Raw genomic sequence first — 20447 nt, 5'->3', positions numbered from 1 at the left:
TACTGTATAACATATACACGTCAGACATCCCGCAAGCACCTGATGGGTGCCATCTGTCTCTTTATGCGGACGATACTTCAATCATGGCAAAAGGTAGAAACACTCGCTTTACTGTCAGAAAACTACAAAACTACTTAAACACTATCACAAATTACATGTCTATCTGGAAAATCAAAGTTAACAACAACAAAACACAATGTATCATGTTTCCATACAACAATTCAGACAGGCTTAAGCCTCCACAAGATTGTAAAATCAAAATTGATGACAATCCAATTGATTGGTCCGATGAAGTAGTATACTTAGGTCTCACACTTGATAAAAAATTAATTTTCAGAACACAAATCGATAAAACAAACGAAATGTCAAATACTTTTGAATAGGCTCTATCCTCTGATAAACAGAAATTCAAAATTATCATTGATTAACAAATCTGCTGTATACAAACAAATAGTTTTGCCTGTAATATTATATGGCTCCCCAATATGGGACAACTGTGCGAAAACACACAAAAGGAAATTACAAGTAATTCAAAACAAATTCCTAAGATTAATCTACAACCTAAATAGGTTTACCAAAATAGCCGATATACACGAAATAGCCGAGATTAAATCAATTGAAGAACAACTGATAAACATCAAACAAAAATTTATAGAAAAATCTCAAAACTCAGATTATGAGTTAATCCGTGGATTGTTTCCACAATAGATTAAGTAGTAGTTAGATTAGGTTAAGGACTAAACAAATAACCAGCAATGCGAAGCATTCAAAATGTAAAATGAAACCATAAAATACCTGTAAACAAACACAATAATGAAGAAAACTAAAGATGTAAGCTTTTGCGAATCAATTAAAATGTAAAAAGAACAGAGATTGTTAAGAGAAATGAAAATAAATGCTATTGAATGCAAAAAAAAATGGATTCGGTTTCATTCCGATTCTACTTCCGAGCTGGCAAGAGCTCCTCCGATCCTGTGCAGCGACGTCTGCACTTGCTGATTTCAAGCTAGCGATCCAGCGTCCGGTGATCGGTGGTCAAGAAGCAAGCCCGTTAGGAGCCAATTTCCAGAAGCCGCCAGAGTTGCTGATCCGAAGAGAAAAGAGCAGCGAATCAAGCGTCGGACATATGAAATCGCTGAAGATTTCAAGAGTGAGCATCGTTTCCAGATTTCGCCTTGTGCCCGTTGATCCACTACCCGTTGCTGTTGTGCGCCATCCACGGACCATGGCAATCAACTGATCAATCCCGCAGTGCTATTTATCTATGATCGCATCGAGGCTAAGAAAGCCATCGGCCCTTGTCAGGGCCATCAAATTTGTGGAAAAGAGTTGAAAGAATAATATTTCCGACCTTATTACATCTTATATTCCTCAATCAATCTCACTGTTTCGTACAAAATTTAATTTGTCATGAATAATTGATGGCACGACAATTTGAGACTATTCTTGGACGCTGCTGCTGTGCCGTCGGGGTGAGTGCTTAACATTTCACAACAAATGTAAACTAGAGTGGAATTTCCGACAGTGTCTTTGATTTGCCATATTTTATGAGAACACTTCGATTACGAAAATGATCACATGTAACAAAATTGCGACATGTTTAGAGTGCTTTTGAAAAGAAATTCCCATTGAACAATTTTCATAATTTTGGCACCATGGATCAGAAATTTACCTTCATATTAATGAAAACTATTGATTATCAATAGCGAACTATTGAATATTTAGTAATTGTCAACCCTTTCATTCATGTTCGACAAATTTCTCACGCATTATCATTTTTCGCAATTGTCAAGTAATTCTAAGTCCAACTCATTATTGGCACATTTGAATTTCCCAGATTGTCGATTAGAAAGAGAAGAGCACGAAGGGGAGGAGCATAATCTGCTAATCTAAGGGTATATAGCATGCTTCCTTCGTTGGATTCGGTTTCATTCCGTTTCGACTTCCGAGCTGGTAAGAAATCATCCAAACCTGCTTAGCGAGGAGCCTTGCAGCCAGAAGCCTGCTTAGCTGTTGATCAGCGTCTGGTTTGTGAAATCGCCCTAGATTGACCCGCGCTTCTAGATTTCGACTCAAGATTTCAAAATTGAGCTACATTTCCATATTTCGACTTCAGCCGTGTGATCCACTACCTGTTGCTGATGTGTGCCATCCCTACCACCAAACATTCAGCTGTTTCGTCGTATAAGCAGAGAACTTATTCAAATTTATACACTTGTGTTGAGGATTCTCCGTTTAACCATGGCAATCAACTGATAACATCCTGTAGTGCGATTCATCTATGACAACATCCGAGCTAACAAAGCCACCAGGGCCACCAAATGTGCGTAAAAGAGTTAACAGAATAATATATCCGACTTTATTTATCACATTGCCAAGCAATGAATAATATTTCTCTCAAACCATAAGACCAACAAAGCGATGACCGGAGCTTTCATTACAATCCTTGAATAATTTCCTATAGACACATTACTATTAAATATTCGCTATTTAGTTTAGCATGGTGAACATTGAGGAACTACTGTTCTTTCCAATGCTATAATATATTTCATAATATAATATCAAAATCATCATACAACCTGAAGTGAAATTTCACATCCTCATAGATAAGTATGACGAATGATTGACCAAATTGTAATGTTCATACAAAACGAACTCACGTTCTTCGGATAAATATAAAGTATATTTGGGACATGATTAAACGTACACTTGGCTGCAAATCGTTATATGCATAAATATTTACGATATTTTCGAGCACTGAAAACAGTATGAAGTCAAAACGAGCAACAAGAACGACATCAAAATCAATTACATAAACCGTCGTGGTCCTACGTCACCAGTTCGTACAACCCCATAGGGATGTACCCTTATAGTTTTTGTAGACACTTTTCAATTCCACCAAAAAGTGAATTGATCCAGATTTTTTTCTACGTAACGTAATCATTCCCGCCAATTTCCTCCTTCGGCATAATTGAATCAATCAATTTTTGATGATAGTGTGTCAATAAAATTCCAATCGGACTGCCCACCGGCTGTCATATGGGAATGGCCATCATCCATTTGGGTGTATATTCTCTGTTCGAGAGCTTGAGCAATCGAACAATGGCTAGTGTTCAAACCGATCAGCACTATTCACTTGCTCGTTTGCTCGCAGTCAATTTGCAGTGTACACTGTCTGCCACGGATCGGAATGGGGTCTCTCTTTCTCTATATCGCACAACAGGACCGAAAATTGCAATCACAAAAGTTTCAACATTTTATCAGCACTTTTGTTCGGGTGCCGCCGTCGCCAAGCCTTTCGCTTCCACCTCATCCTACACCTCCGATGCGGAATGCGTTCTCTTTCTCGCTGGAACATGTGCGGGTTTTGTGCGCCGCAAAGCATATTGCTATCGTCGTCACATTTCGATCGGTCGATGGAACAACTGCGCGGTTGAACCAAAGGGTACACACATTTTATGTTGACTGATTGACTGTACAGAGATTGATTACTGAGGACTCTATATGCTCACAGAATCGAAAATCTAGTCAAAGTCAATACTATACGCAGATACAGTCAACTCTTCATAACTCAATGTTCAATATATTGAGATCGAGTTATAAAACCTTAGTAAAAGTTGGTTTGCATGACTACCTTGAAGATCTTTTGAACAGCAGTTTAACTAACTTTGTTTTCTATACCTCGATAACTCCCTCACTTTTTTTAATTGTATTATCTATCTGATTGTCCCTTGAATGTCAATAACTCGGCATTGATAACTCGAGTTGCCTGTACACAGTTCAAACAAAATTAGAGCGTGACATGTCATGGATTTTTAAATGATATGTCATAAAAACTTCAATTAAATGTCATGTATTGCAGATGAATTCTGTGCGTTTATGTGACACATATACTGCCGTGAATCGCAAGTCAGTCCCATCTGTAAAAAGTAGGCATTGAGAAAATGGGCTTTGAAGTTTCTAAACTCGTTTTCTACACGAATATTCAAAAAATTCCACAGGATTGGAAAATTTTTAAATTCTAATGAAACTTTTACAATTTGCTCTTCACTACGATATCTTTCCGAGAAAAATATAAAGATGATCAAAACCGGATTCATTTTTGTGTTACACGATGCGGAAAACTGTAGTGAGACTGATATGCGATTACTTTTCATTATGGGACAATTTGACTTGCTGTTTTATTTGCTAATTTTTCCGAACAAATGATATTAGCTCATTAGTGCAGCTGAAAGAGCATTGGAAGATATGTTGAAAACTGAACTCAACTCAATTTTGACGAAAATGCAGATGGGACTGACTTGCCATTCAGGGCAGCATACTTAACGCAATTTTCATGGACGGGGTTGGTGGTCTAATAAATACCGCTTCTGCTTCATAAGCAGAAGGCCATGGGTTCGATCCCAGGCCTGTCCCTCTCCTCGTACTATGTAGTTCTATTATCTATTACTTGCTTCTATCGTTCAGCGATGAAATGGCAATATGATTTGTCGAACTATGAATGGTTCGTCACTATGAGTGTCGGCATAAACTCTTATTTATACACTTTTTATGTTATACAATTTTTTTTCCGAAAAAAACCTTTCCTTTTACCTTTGTTTTTGTAATTGAGGAAACACTTTGGATGATTCGTCACTATGAGTGTAGATTTGCAAAAGTTTTACTTTATTCAACAAACTTTGAATGATTTGCCACTGAAGTGTCGGCATAAAAGTGTTCTGTGATGGTTCAGCCAATCGAGCTTTTTTTTACTTTTCATATGAGTAAAATATAGGGGCCCAGATAGCCGTTGCGGTAAACGCGCAGCTATTCAGCATGACCATGCTGAGGGTTGTGGGTTCGAATCCCGCTAGTCGAGGAACTTTTCGTAAAGGAATTGTTTTCGATTCCCAGGGCATAAAGTATCTTCGTACCTGCCACACGATATACACATGCAAAAATGGTCAATCGGCAAAGAAAGCTCTAAGTTAAAAACTGTGGAATTGCTTATAAGAACACTAATCTGAGAAGCAAGCTTTGTCCCAGTTGTACGTAACGCCAGAAAGAAGAAGATGAGTAAAATATGATAACACATGCTTTAGTCCTTACCGATGTAGGAATGATGCGTTTAGATATTTGTTCAAAAAACTTTAAGTGTCGACATTATTTTCTTCTACTTGGAAATTGTTCATATCAATTGAAAATATTATGTTATATCTCACCAATAATTGTTTTTTATGGTCTAATCGCTTATTAAAGTTAATCCTGTGACTCAACGATCCTCCCAATCAACAAAAATCCCTCCCAGTAACCTTTGTGGAGATGCAGAGGCAAACACGGTCTCCAAATAGCAAAGGTTACACACTAACATTCCTTCCCCCAATCCCAGCTGACTGCAAGGACGTGGCCGGCGTCGTTATTGACCCTTATCAATAGAAGCACTGAATTACGCACACTGAAGAAGATTATGGCCAATCCTAGCCGAACTTCTAGTTGTGCATTTTAACTGCCTTCGGTCAATAACGGAATAGCAATCATTGATATGTGTAGTCAGTCTAAGCTAAGCTGTAGAAGCGCATTTAGTTAATTTAATTTCGAATATAAATATGTTTGAGACAAAAAGGTTTCATACAAAATTTCCAAACTTTTGATACAAACTCTAATATATGAACTAGCAGCGCGGCCAGGCTGTTGCAATCCAGCTCAACGATGTGAAAGGAGGCCTTTGCCAAAACTGCCAATGAGAAATGGTCTTTTTTGACAGTCAATTGGTTTCGTTTTTGTACTTTGACTTGACACGTCTTATCTTAGTTGAAGCCATGTTCAGTCAGTTTCTAGACCGTTTCAAGCCGTTTTGAGTATTTTAGGCGTTTTTACCCCTTTTCAGCCGTTTTAAGTTAGTTCAAGCTACTTTAAATCATTAGGGCCATTTTTAGTCAATTCAAGCCGTTTGAAGCCGTTATATGCAATTTTAAGCATTTTCAGCCATATTAATCCAATTTTAAAAGGAAGATTAATCGAAGCCATAGCACAAATGTGCATGAACACAAATTTAGAGCACCAGACAATCGAAAAAAAAGAAAACTTGATCGATTGGTCACTCGCTTATAATGATTAATCGATCAAGTTTTCAGCAGAAGCCGCTGTCTGGTTCTAATAGTGAAGAAATCGACCCTTAAACATGTAAGTCCCTTTTATGCCACATTATAGTATTTAAGGGATGATACACAAATTATGTCATGCTAAATTTCAAATAAAAATATATTGTAACTCTTTTATGTATCCTTGCAATTGCAATACAATACAAATCAACTAAGATTCAAATTAATTCATATGACCATATGGCAGAAAAGATTTTTTTAAATATGTAAGCATGCATAATTTACTTGAAATTTTTTGAACATATTTGTACAAATCTTGCCATTTTTAACTTTTAAGGGTCTGCCCAAATCGAATAAGACATATTACGATTGTTTCAAAAAGTTTCGAACTACTTTGGCTATTTAGGAGAAAAAAGAGGAAAAAAAGCACCACTATATAACACTTTACCTAGAAACATCAAATTATTTATAAGATTGACCCATTTTTTGGGAGCACTAAACATGTTTCGATCTTATTTCCGTTACAGTCTTTATTGTAATGAAAACGAAAGCTATTACATGGACCCCATTCGGCAAACTTCTTTCCAATTTCGTTCCCCCATCGAAATTGGTTCAGTGTATCACCTTACGCATCAAATAAATGCCAAAGCACCTCCAGTTGACCCTCAGTCGGTGGATTGCCACCGGCTAGCTTCGCCGATTAAACTGCAACTTATAGCACTTGTTCATGACCGTCATCAGCGCTTTATGACAGTGCCCGAGTGCTGACGTCGCCCCCTTGCTTCGTGGAGCAGCAGTTTACCAGTTTATTGCCAACCAAAGCCAGAAGCCATAACCCGATACCGCTCAATAAAACTCTTGTTCGACCACGATAGCACTCGTCGGTCCCCGTTCAGGTGTTGTGTTGCCAATGCGTAGTCCCCGGACGCACAAATTCGATGATTCAATGCCAATCGACGGCGATGGAACAAGCCGTTGACCGCAGGTGTCACACGGTAGCACCAAATTCCGAAAGCGCACACGTAAACACCTCCATATAGCTTCAGGTTGACGATCCATTTTTGGCAATTTGACCTTAAGCTCTTAATTCTATCAAACCCCTCTTAGTCGTGGGATGGAGCCCCATTCGTTTCTCACCTGGAAATAAACAGAGAAATAAGGAAATTGGGTTAGCATTTTTGGGGATTGATCTTTGTTCGCAAAGCGAACGCTAAATTTAGGACTTGTTTAGAATGCCGTAATCGTTCCGTACTACGACGCGGCGCCCGTCGTAAAACTAGTAAACATGTATTTATCCATCCAATAAAGTGCAATAAGACTGGTACCAAAATAGAGAGAGCATCATCGTAAAAAGCGATTCGCATCATCTTTCGATGGATCCAGTACCGTACAATCAGGTGAAATAGATCAATTTGGAATTCAGTTCCATATCTTATTAACATGGAGTTCAAATATTATGTAACTTTTGGGAAATGAGAGTAATTTGACCTAACTGATTTCCAAAGTTAAGTTCGAAACATGGATTCACACGCATAATGGCAGCCTTTGAAATTCGAAACATGAATTTGCACATAATGAAACTTTGAGTAGATACCTCAATTAGATCTCCAAGCCGGGATTTTGTCATCAAAAGTTGTAGAGAATTTTTCATTTCGTCAACATACTTGATTATCTGTTAAAAGATTGAAAAATTCAAGGAAAGTTGCATGTATTTATGCGTTTTTCGCAATATGTTTAATAATTTTTAAATGAACGATCTAGTATTAAAGGGTAATTAATTTCACGCCGAAAGAGATTCGTCATTCTTACTTTTCTGCATAAAGTTCGTTAACTTGATATCCTTATGACCAATTTCACTCAAGGTTACGGTATCGTGAATAGAGAGGCATGATGCACTAAAATAACAGCTTGAAAAGGGGTTCCAATTTCGCGCTATTAAATTCGGACGGACAGCCAAAATAAACTAAGTAGCGATGCATCGCGAGGAATGAGGGCGTAGGTTTTGGATCAACAAACAAATATACCCGATTTGATGGACATGGTGATGTCAGCTGGGCAGATGCATTTGAAGAGTTGGATTGATTTGTACAGCAAAATGATGCTCCAGGAATGACCGAGTAATTCTTGAATGGAGTTATAGTTTTTAAGTTGTCCTCAATAAACGTCAAGATAGGAAAGCTTGAATTTTACAATAAAAATTTCCAATATTCCAGTTAAATTTAAATTAGACAGCGCACCAAATGTTTGTACCAAGTACCAAATAATTAATATTTACATGATTAAGAATTTCTGAATATTCCTGTTGCAATGCATTATTTTTCGATTTCAGATAACTCGCATACAAATTTACCAACTTGTATGCTGATTTATGTGCTCAATTTACAACAGATATCAGTTTTAATGTGCAAAATTCAAATTAACGAAGTTTGTAGTTGACATTGAAATAGTTGTTTACGCAACAAGTTGCAAAATGGCGATATTATCAGTACAAATCGTACATGTACCCATCGAAGTTTACTGAAATTACGAAAAACATCAAAAGCCGAAATTTATCTCTTATAAGTTGCTTGTTAAGAATCACATAATAAAGTAGTTTTAAATAATGTTGCAATTGTAAAAATGAGAGCAATTTGTATCGAATTGCTTCCAAGAACCGTGGTAGAAGCCGTGAAGACTATGTGAGATCCGCGGCAGACTGGTGATATATTAGTGGATTTCTTTCCGAGGTCCCTTAAAAGTTCTAGGTGAGACTCTCTTGTGAATCTAGCAATAATTATGGCATAGAATTGTTGCTAGAGGAAGATTGTAGACAAAATTATTATCTTCGATAGTTGTGCGATTCCTTACGAGAGGATTCCTTACTAGAAAAACTTTAAGATACTGACACAATTCAATGAACTTAAAATGAACTCATTATTCCTTCTTTGGTTATGACTAATAACATCAGAGGCTTCCTTTTTTTTTATTCTCTTGTATTTTCAGTTAGATCCTCAGTGAGTTCCAAGTAAGATCTTTAGAAATATTCAAGCCAAGATAATGTTGAACTTTTTAATTGATTCGTGTAAGATGGGAAGTGACACATTTCGTTTTATCATGGTCTTATGAATGGCTTAAACCCAATAATTGGTCTGCGCAAACACAATAACACCAAAACAGTAATAAGCAAGAATGCATGCATTCTATCTTTGGCTGTAAAACGGTGGGTCGAAAATCAGGAAGGTGCGACCAACACAGCTCAGGTCTTCACAAGTTCCTACCTCACGCTTCCTCGGGTCAAATAATGACAAAGACCGCCAGCTAATGGTTGCGTAGTGGTAGCTGGTAGTGCAGCCTAGGCACTGTTGTCCTTCTGACATCAACTAGAGTGAGGAGGTGTGTCTCAAGCGTCTGTCCACCAAGGAGGTGCGGCTCAAACAGCGTCTGTTCTGGCATTCAGCAGTTGAGTATGAAATGCTGTATCACATCAGCTACACCTAAGCCCCATCAACGATGTGTAGGTAGCGCGATCCCGGTAAGGTAGCATACCGAATCCATTACCCACCACGAAAAATGGAGAAAGAAGAAGGAACGAACGTTATTTCCGGCAACCGACCTGGCAGCGAAATAATGTCTGATTGGAAACTCGGTACCTGAAACGTCAGGACCTTAAATGAACCTCGACGAGTCAGTCATTTGGCTCATGAATTGCGAAAATTTGGTGTCTGCGTGGATGCTATTCAGGAAATGCGGTGGCTAAGATCTGGAGAACTTGAATTCAGAGCGGTTGAACCCTTCGCTAACACCGCTTTCAAATACAACATCTACCACAGCGGTGGCGATAAAGCTGAACACGGAGTCGGCTCCACAATGGTCGGGAAGCAGATAAAGCGCGTCATTAGGTGGTAGCCGATCAACGAGCGGATCTGCGTATTGAGGATACAGCCTTCGTCTATTTCCCGACAAAATGACAAACCCGATATGGAGAAATCTAGAAATCAAAACAAGCGCCTGTCAGCAAATGGTGTGGCAGCGGATTACCTTCAAAAGCTCGACGAGCGGATTAGCGGAATCAACGAGAGTATCAACGTCAGCGATCTGTGGGAGTCAGTCCATGGAGCGGTGAGCACAGTAGCGCGAGAAGTGGTACTGCTAAACAAAAACCAAGGGCCGGTTGGTTCGACGAGGAGTGCCAGAGAATGACGGACGAGAAGAACGTGGCTAGAAGCCGGATGCTGGTGTCTGGTACCAGTTAGAGCAGAGAGGGGCACAAGAAAGCAAGGGCAAACGGATCCATCGCAGAAAGAAAAAGGAGCATGAAGAGGCAGTAATTGCTCAAGCGCAAGAAACTATGGAACAGAATCTGTCAATGGTGTGCTGAAAAAAAACATCGCCGTCATCCGCCATGTGAAACTACCGCGAAGGAAACTTGTTGACGGATAAAACAATGGTGGTCGCCAGATGGAAAGACTACTCCGAGTCATTGTTGAACGGAGATAACGGAAGTGGATCTGGTAGCAGAACCAAATCGATGACGATGGGCAGGCTGTAGAACTTCCAACGCTGTAAAGAAAAAAAAATATTTAAATTTCAATGTAGTGTAAACTGAATTCTACTATAACAGAGTAAAACACCATCACAACTCCCAGAGGACTGTCTTGTTCGGGCGGCACACTCATGAGTTCTTTTGAAGTGTAAGTAAACGTGAGCATCGCAACAAAAAGAGAGAGTAGCTGAAAAACTCCTGCAGCTGCACGAACTCCTTCACCGTATCATTTCGAGGATATGAGAGGCAGAATAAATGCCAACTAGAAGGTTGGATGGTCATATTTGCCCTCAATGTCAAGAAGAAAAATTCAAGAAAAGGCGACTGGAGTGCGCCAATTACCGAAGAATAACACTCCTTAACCCGCCAAGCAACCAAAATTTAAGATTAGACTTTATCAGTGAACTCACAAGTTCAAACTTGGTCCGGAATTAGGTTTTAGGAACTTTTTTGCTGATAAAATAGTTTATAATGAACTCGTTTTGAACTTTAGTATCAAGTTCAATTAAAGCACCCAGCATTCCTATAATGAACTTTAGTTTGATTTGAAAGTACGCAGTATGTTCAAATAGAAACTTTGAAGCAACTTGGTAAGGATAAAGTTGAACTTGTTTCGAACTTCGTACAGTGAGTTCATATAAAGTGATAACCGTACCGGTTTGGAACTTCTTTCGAATTTTGGGAAAGTAAACAGAGCAGGAGAAAAAAAAAAACTCTTCAAACATCTTTTTATGAGTGATTTAATGCACTGCACTGCGATAATCTTATGTTGAAACGCAGCGAATCATTGTTCGACGAAAAGTTTTGCGAGAAACGAAAAAGAGACCTTAAATATTTGGCTGTTTCTTTCAGTCCGCAAATTTCAATCAACATGGCACTATTTTATTTTATTCAGACGTACCTGTCTCGGCAAATCAATGTCACCTGTTCGAATAGATGTGGGAAGGAAATCAATTCCATGGCTAAACTAACGAGTGCATCAAACAACGGCATTTTCATCGGCAACAAGCAAAGTTCCTACAGCTTCCCGGGAGGTTTCAGCTTCATGGGTAATCCACATTTAAACTATAACCACAGTCACTGGCATCTATTCTGTTTGCATCATAACATTCTTATTCTTTTTTTGTATTGATTTTTAATTACTTTTATTTCACAAAGTCTGTAGCTCGTAGTTTATGAATTTGATAAAGCGATCGCGAATCAAAACAAACTGAGAAATGTCATATGATTCAAGTTCACAAATAGTTCGGAATAAACTAGTTGAAACTTTTAAGTTCATATTGAGTACTATCTTCACTTCTTGGAGATTTCAAAGTTTAGGTAATGTTCTATTTATAATGTGTAAGAGCAGAAATTGACGTAATCAGCATATTGAGTAAAATCATAAGGATTTTCATAACGCATGTATGGAGCAGTGGTATGTATTCCAGTTACAACGAGGAGGATCCGTGTTCGAGACTTGATGTTCTTCAAAAATTTAACACAAAATGGGTGTTTCCATACAGAATATCCAGTAGCAATAATAAATAACATTAATAGGCAACAAAAATGCAAAAGCTGCTTTTTCATTTTTGTGTATTTTTTCAAATTTTATATTGAGCTTTATAGAATTCTATTAGACGACAGAAAAGAACTTGTTGTGAACTCAAGTTCGGTTAATTACTTAAAAATTATGCTGAATAGCACGCTATTCATAAACTTATGGTCAGCTGATTAAGCCTAATTGTGCTGTTTTATCCGAACTATTGGTTGCTTGGGCCGTATCCGACCGGGTTAAGAAAAAAATTCAAAAAATTCTCGTCAAGCTATTTTTTATCCGATTTGCAAGCTTTTTTCACTATATGAAATCCAAACTCTTCTATTTTCATATGCTGGAGAAAGTGGTCCAAAATTTTGTCTTTGGCCGGAGTTATTCCGGTGTCCTCCTGGGTCAAGTCGGGTAAAAAATTGATCAACTTCCTTTCCCGAACAGTTTTATGATACTAAACTGTCATTTAACAACTCAAGTTTTGTAGGAACAGTCAATCGTACAACATGAAAGATATTCAAGTGATTTAAGGAGTCACTTTCATGTAAGTTTCCTTGAAAAACTGAAATATGCCTTTCGGAAGATCCGGAACATCTGTAAAAGTGGTCAAATCGATAAAAATGACTTGGAAAGCCGCGGTTTTTTTTTAAATCTCACTAGTTTTCAACATACATGGACATGACCAATGCTTTGGATTTCATATAGTTCATTGGTCATGTCCATGTATGTTGAAAACTAGTGAGATTTAAAAAAAACCGCGGCTTTCCAAGTCATTTTTATCGATTTGACCACTTTTACGGATGTTCCGGATCTTCCGGTGAGCCCCCCAATGGTGGAAGAATTAGTGTATTTTGGGACACTAGCGATACCGATGTTACCCGCGAGGTGAAAAGACGTATTGCAGCTGCGTGTCGGGCTTTCTATGGGTTCCGTATCTAACTGAAGTCCCGTAGCGCGTTAAACAAGACACTAATCCTTTCAGTTGTCCTGTATGGCCATGAATCATGGACATTGAAGGAAGCTGACCGAAGAACTTTTGGGATGTTTGAACTTAAAGTGCTGCGAACAATACTTGGCGGGAAAATAGAAAATGGTAGCGTCGCAAGAATCACGAGTTGTATCAAGGTATAAAGAGTTAGATATTGTCAAGCGCATAAAACACGGCAGGCTGCGTTGGGCTGGTCACGTATGCTGGAAGATCGACAAACAAGGATAATATTCAACAGAGAACCGGGATGAGGCCGCCGACCTCGTGGTAGGCCATGCACAGGATGTCTTTTAGCAGTTGAGGAGCGGCTGGAGCTGATAACTCGATCGATTGTTTTCAGTACAAATCGCTGTCTAATTCTCAAAATTTGTACTCTTGAAGTTATCTCGAGGCTTATTTTTTGGACGAGCTCTTTTTGAAACTCTGATCAAACCTATGGAGGATATTTTACAAGAATTCTGATGCAGTTTTGTAAAGAACTTTGTCAGGGTCTTTTGATGAAAATATAGTGAATTTTGAATGTGATTCTTAATATATTTCTCGATTTAATAAACTAATCTTAATTCTAATTAGATTTTTGATCGCTTATTCTGTTTTTACTTTTTTCGTTCTTCTTGATGAGATTTGATAGATTTTAAATGAAATTATTATGAATATTTGAGATTATCTCAATTTGTCTTGAAAGATAACTTTCTTATTATAGGTCTCCTCCTTGTCGAATTTATTCATGATTTCAGCTCTTCCAACCCTCGTGATGAAACATGCTAATGCCAAAACAATTATTGAAGCGAAATCAAAAGAGACTTTTTCAATAAATTCTTCCATCATACGGCAACAGCATATTGAAGTTGTTGCACAGCTGACTAAGACTGCGAGGTTTCACCAGACGAACAAAGCAAATTTTCGGTCCCCATTTTCGAGCTCTTTTTCTTTACTGAAGAATTTCAAAAAAATATTTTAATATAAGAGCCACTCATTCAGCAAACTCCCCCCAAAGGTATAGCAGCATTGCAAAATTAATCAAAACACACCATTCCCTGCTTCGGCCACTCCAGAGATGGGGCACGAATGCAACCGAAAGCGAATCCAGCACAAATTAAGTAAAATTTATTGCGGATTCGTTGGAACGAAAAGAAAACACCACCACAGTCTGAGATGGCAACAAAGTGCTGGAACACAATTTGAGGAGGGATACCAAAGCTCAGTCTAAACTTCCTGCTGACCGGAAAAACCAAATGAAGACATTCATGGTGAAACTGAGATTGAAATTAGGAAATTTCAACACTCTCCCCGATGATGGTTATCGCTGCTGGGTTGAGGATTAATGCTCGAGGCCGCAAATCGGGATAGGGACTTTGCTTTACTCATTGAAGGGATTGTGGCAAACAGGGAACCTTAAAAATCACTTCGAGGGGAAACGATAGATACGATCAACTCAATGATTCATAATTAGCATTAAATGATGAATAATTTTCAAACGTACGCAGCGTCGGGAAAAAGGTTGAAAGGGGTGAAATATGTTTGAAGAAATATTATAATGAAGTTATTAATATACAGTTAACTTTCCATAACTCGAGAGTAGTGTTTGATTCTTCGACCTTGACGCTTGCTCCTGGGCAGAAAAGCGATTTTATATAGCCGAGCAAACGAGTGAAACTGAAAGTGGATTGTTGCTGCTCAGTCAAGGATGACGGATTAATTGGTGAGCTTGTTTTATGCTGCCTTTTCTAATCTACAAAATATGTATGACTGCACATTTAATCGTTACAACGGTGGGACGTAAATATGATTTTTCAACAAACTATGAATGGTTCGTCACTGTGAGTGTCGACATAAACTCTGATTCATGTGTTCTAAGATGTTCCAGCCAATCAAGGGTTTTGTTTCTTTTCAAGTAAGTAAAATATAATAACACATGCTTTCGTCATGACAGCTGTAGGAATGTTACATTTAGTTATTTATTCAACAAACTTTGAATGGTTCGTCACCACAAGTGTCGGCATTATTTTCCTCTACATAGAAATTGTTCATATCAAATTAAAATATTATATTCACTTATAAGCATGTTTATATCTCACAAATAATTATTTATCATGGTCTAATCGCTTATCAAAGTTAATCCTGTGACCCAACGATCCTCCCCATTAACAAACATCCCTCCCAGTAGCCTTTGTGGAGATGCAGAGGCAAACACGGTCTCCAAATAGCAAAGGTTACACACTAACATTCCTTCCCCCAATCCCACCTGACTTCAAGGACGTGGCCGGCGCCGTTATTGACCCTGTATAAATAGAGCCACTGGATTATGCACACTGAAGAAGATTATGGTTAATCCCAGCCGAACTTCTAGTTGATTCTTTGTGCATTTTCACTGACTTCGGTCAATCACGGAATAGCAACCATTGATATGTGTAGTCAGTCTAAGTTAAGCTAAGCTACAGTTAGCTTTCCATAACTCGATATTAAAGGGACCATCGAGTTAGGGAGGTATCGATTTACAGAACACAAAACCAGTGCAAATGCGATCCAAGGGACCATCGGAGTAGCCTTGAAATCCAATTTTTACTATGGTTCCCTAATGCGACATCGAGCTACGAAATATGGAGTAAGGGAGAGTTGACTGTATAAAGTATGAATAAGGAATAAGTTTTAAGCAAAACATAATGCATTTAAAACAACCGGGAATTGTTTGGATTTTTTTAAACATGTTTTATGAAAATAATTTGTGCTTAACTTTCCGGTCGTCACGCGAATGCCCACCGCCAAAATCATCGCGCTGATGCTGTGTACGAGAAGCGAGGTACTTCCATCTATGTTGTACAAAAATAACAATACTTAAGTGTAAATCAAAAATGCAATTATTTTAATTTCATTATGAATTTATTATCATGAACGGTGTGTAAATACAAGAGAAATAACCCACTAATTTTTGAAAGTTATGTCTAATTTAATAACCATATGTCTTTTTAAGACCCCAGTGCTACTTGAAATCAGCTTGGCCTTTTCATTTCTTTCTATGGCCGATCTAATCTTGCTTTGATTTTCGATTTTTGATCTATTCAAATTTCATAATTCACTGAGCCTTTTTTAAATTGTCTTTTTTGTTAGACATTTGTGTTGTTTAACACAAATTGGATTTGGCTATTATTTTGACATTTTCCGCATTTCATGAATTATTTTTAACAATTCTGAGTCAATTTCAACTTTTTCTGTAGACCATGGTAGTTTTGATAGTAACGGTACCCTGCTTTTCAAACTGTGAAAGAAATTTCTAGCTACTTTCACTCATCCGAGCGCGCCCAATTTTCGTGCAATCATAGATTCTACTTCCCCGTTTTTTCCCCGACTGTGTGTGGTTTCAGCAAAAATAGTCGCCAAAGCAAGGCCCATTCAGTAATCGGATCGAGGCACAGATGAATGAATTGGAGACCTCAGCAGTTCCAACCATGACAACATGAAAAACGATGACGACGACGGTGGTGAATCGAGGAGAAAATCATTATGGGGGAAGTGGTGGTAAAATGTAGACCTTCAGGATTTCATCTCTTTTCTAATGTAGAAACGATGGTTTTTAACTGTTTTATTGTACTACTTGATTTCTAAAACTGTGATGCAAATTCAAGCTATTTTTTCTCATTATTTAGCTAGTTGTCCATTTCACCACCACTTCCCCCAAGCGAAAGCTTCGAGGTGGCACTGGCGCCCAACAACACCGGGGCGCCACGATCACTCTCTGCGCAGGTAATTAAATAACATTTTAAACACCGTTATTACGATTTGATGTTGGAGAGTCGTCTGCCCGAGGTAGGAATCGCGCGACACTCTTTAGGGGTTGTCCCGAGCAGGCGTGGGAGTTCCGTCTCCCACGGAAATCGGTTTTCGGCGGGTGGCGTGTGTTTAGAAACAACTAATTTGCGAGAGCTTTGCGTGAAAATTTGGAAGCGAAAAAAATGTGAGCCGAACATGGAAAGGTGGTGAAATGGGGAAGCGGGCGGTGTAATCGGATTCGGAGTTGGAGCGTGGAGGGTGGGCATCAACATAAATTAGGTGGGCGAATTTGTGCGAGTGAAAGATATCTGCCGCTTGGGAAAGCGAATGTGTTTTTTTCTTTTTTTGTGTGCCCAGCGCTGTTTGGATCGTTAAATGACGAGTTTGTGCTAGGGTTTTATCGTGCTAATATTGCTTAAATTTGTTTCCTGGTCGTTGAAGAAGGAAGTTGGAATGGGTAGAAAATTTGCTAATCAGTTAAAAGTATTTAGCATAAATTCATAACGCGGATTAATAATTTCATATTCGCGAGATAAGTTGATCTTAAATTTAATGAGTCATTTCTAAATTACTTAGCCATTTGCGTACTTTGTTCCGTAGTCAAGTTCTGAGTTCAAGTGACTAATGATAAAGGCCTTTTCAAATCAGCTTTACAGCCGTTATACGCTTAATTGTCCCATATTACTTTTTGTCGATTTTCTTCTTTTGTTACCAAATAGTTCATTTTAACCTATAGTTTAAGAAAATGCATAAAAATGTGAACTGTGCTCGGAGGGGACGGACCTGGTGTAGTGGTTAGAACACACGCCTCTCAAGCCAAAGACCTGGGATCGAATCCCATCCCGATAGTAACTAAAAAAATTCAGTGACGACTTCCTACGGAAGGGAAGTAAAGCCGATGGTCCCGGGATGAAAAAAAACTGTACTGGGAAGCTCTATGAAAAGCATACCAAGTTAATTTATCCCAGTGTTGCATTTCTACCTGGGTTGTTAACGTTAATCAACGATTAACGCCGTTCCGCTAATTCGTTAATGTTAACCAGTAACGGTTAACGAAGCTTGCGTTGATTCGTTTGAAAATCGATTTAACGATAACGTTAACGCACAGCGTTGATTTAACGTCAACGACTTCGTTATTTTTAACGTTAACGAAGATTTTGATATCTAAAAAATAATAACTTTTCTCATGTGATGCATTTAAAAATAAGTAAATGTTTAAAAGAAGAAAATGATTCAGTTTACGTAATAATAACGACTGAACAATTTATAACCAACATAAGAACTAGATAATTATAAAATGTGTGGACAGTTTGCAACGGATTTAACTTAGACTCTGAAACATGACACGTCCTTGGAAGAAAAATATGCGCGATCTTATTGCAGTTTTTTATGGAATGTTAACTGACTTCCTCTTAGTGGGCTTCAGTGAGAAAATGATGTTTTAATTAGAGCTCCACAGTCCTGGAAGTAAAAAAAATCTATTCCACGACCATTGCCAGTTTCGATTGAAATGAAAACTTTTGTCTGTCTGTATTTGAAAATGGGAGATCGGGGGGTGGTCACTCAGAAACATTTGATTGTTTGCTGGGTAGAAAAAAGGATTCCGTGTGCTGCATGGAGGCAAAAGAAGCCGCTCCCTGGCAACGATTTTGGCCCATTTCTTTGGGGCTGGAGTTCTTCCAAGCAATGTTTCTGACGTTTAAAGAGGCTGACTGTTGGGAAACAAATAATTGCTCTGCACAGTGAACTAGGATGTTTTAATCATTTTTCCTTGGATACGGTATATCAGCATAAAAACGTGTTGTTATTGATGCTTCGAAACATTCTCTAAAAACCTGTACGAAATACCGTTTTGATTCGAATCCCGAACAGCTTCAAATTCCGGACACTCTACTTTGTATGGGAAAGATTTCACTCGAAATGTTTCAAAATGCGCCGTCAAAAAGTTCCCAATTTGAAAGATGATTTGTATAAACATTTAACATAGCAATCCATGAAAATTTACAATGTTCTATGAGTTTTGACGTCTTTCTAACGGTTAAGTGCGTTTAATTAATGATTTGACTATTCTGATTGTGTTTTTCAAAAGCTGTCCGGAATTCGAATCAAAGTGTCCGGAATATGAAGCGAAAGTGTGGTTGTGTCCGGAATAAAAATCATGAAGAGGCCGAACATTTTTATTGATTAATGTGAATCAAAGATGTGGAATTCGAGTCTTCACCCACCATTCGAAGCTTAAGTGTTTGCAAGGCCTGATTACGCTAAAGTTTTGACAGAACGATTCAATTTATATGTGTAGTGATTAGTTGAACTTCACTGAAGCCTTAAGTGTCCGTAATATGAATCAAAACGGTATAAGATCAACGCTTTGGTTAGCGCTGATCGTTGACGTTGATTCAACGCAAACTCGTTAACGTTGACGCTAACAACCATGAAAATCAACGCAACGACGTTGCGTTGATCCACAGCAAAATCAACGTTAGCGGCGTTTATCGTTAATTAACGTTAACAAATTTTCTACGCATAACAGTCCCTTGACTGTCTTTCTTCGTATAACTATGTATTCCGATATGTATTCCAATGAACTTATCTCAAATACTAAACATTGATATCACCTGCCAATAGAAGAAAAAAAAAAGTTTCTCAATTTAACTCTTTTTAATGTATTCGAATCCTCTGAGCAGAATCTCAATAGAGAAACTTGAAAGTAGGTTGGAGTACCTTGTACCTTTTAATTCCGCCCTACATGCTTATCTTTGGCAGATACGCGTATTTCAACTACCACTTGCAGTCTTCTTCAGTGTCAGTTACTCGTATCTACTAAAATCTCTCAATTAACTTAACCTAACAAAACCTCAATATACAGTGATACCTCCATGAGTCGATGTTCCATGACTCGATATCGACTCATGGAACCATACTAAAAGCAAAATTTCATCCCTTTTGGTCCCTAGAAGTAGCTTTCCAAAGGATAGCTGTTCCATGACTCGATATTTCCATGAGTCTATGGTCCCTTCAACATCGACTCATGGAGGTTTCACTGTATAACACATATAGTGAAAATGGAAAATTTCATCGTTTTTTTACCTAAATTATCAATAATTTTATTCTAAATTTGTTCCAAAGCACCCCAAATACTTAACTTCACCCAACCAATTTATTGAAACCCATGGATGTAGCCAGAGGGCAGCAGGGTAAATCCGTTACAGCTTTACCATGAGGGATAAAATTTTCTGAAATTGCAGCATTTATTCTCTTTGATAATTGAGGGGGTTAAAAGCAAAGGGGTGTAAGTGACAAAAACCTAGTTTTGAGAAAATCGATTTTGAAGTTTCTCCAGCAATTTTTCATTCCATACAAATTGTATGGGATCCAATCAAACAAGCCAATCTTCTACGAATTTAGTATTTTTTCCTGTTCGATGAAAAAATCACCTAAAAATACCGTTGGAAAGCTTGGAAACAGTAGAATTTGCCAGTATACTAAACTCAAAACCAGTCACTTACACAGCTTTGCGTTTGAGCCCATTAAGGAAGCATGGGGGATGGGAACATCAAGAAA

The 20447-nt window shown here is 38.2% G+C and overlaps 1 protein-coding gene across 4 annotated transcripts in view; it reads right to left on the bottom strand.

Moving 5' to 3' along the window:
- Nucleotides 1–20447, bottom strand: part of LOC5577739 (ras-related protein Rap-2a) — a 439757-nt gene that overhangs the window by 296273 nt on the left and 123037 nt on the right. The gene's annotated exons all lie outside the window — the stretch shown is intronic.

Source organism: Aedes aegypti, chromosome 3 (assembly GCF_002204515.2).
Source record: "Aedes aegypti strain LVP_AGWG chromosome 3, AaegL5.0 Primary Assembly, whole genome shotgun sequence".
In the NCBI taxonomy this organism is placed as follows: Eukaryota; Metazoa; Arthropoda; class Insecta; order Diptera; family Culicidae; genus Aedes; species Aedes aegypti.
The sequence above is the reverse complement of the archived record's forward strand: the minus strand, read 5'-3'. Positions and strand labels throughout refer to the sequence as shown.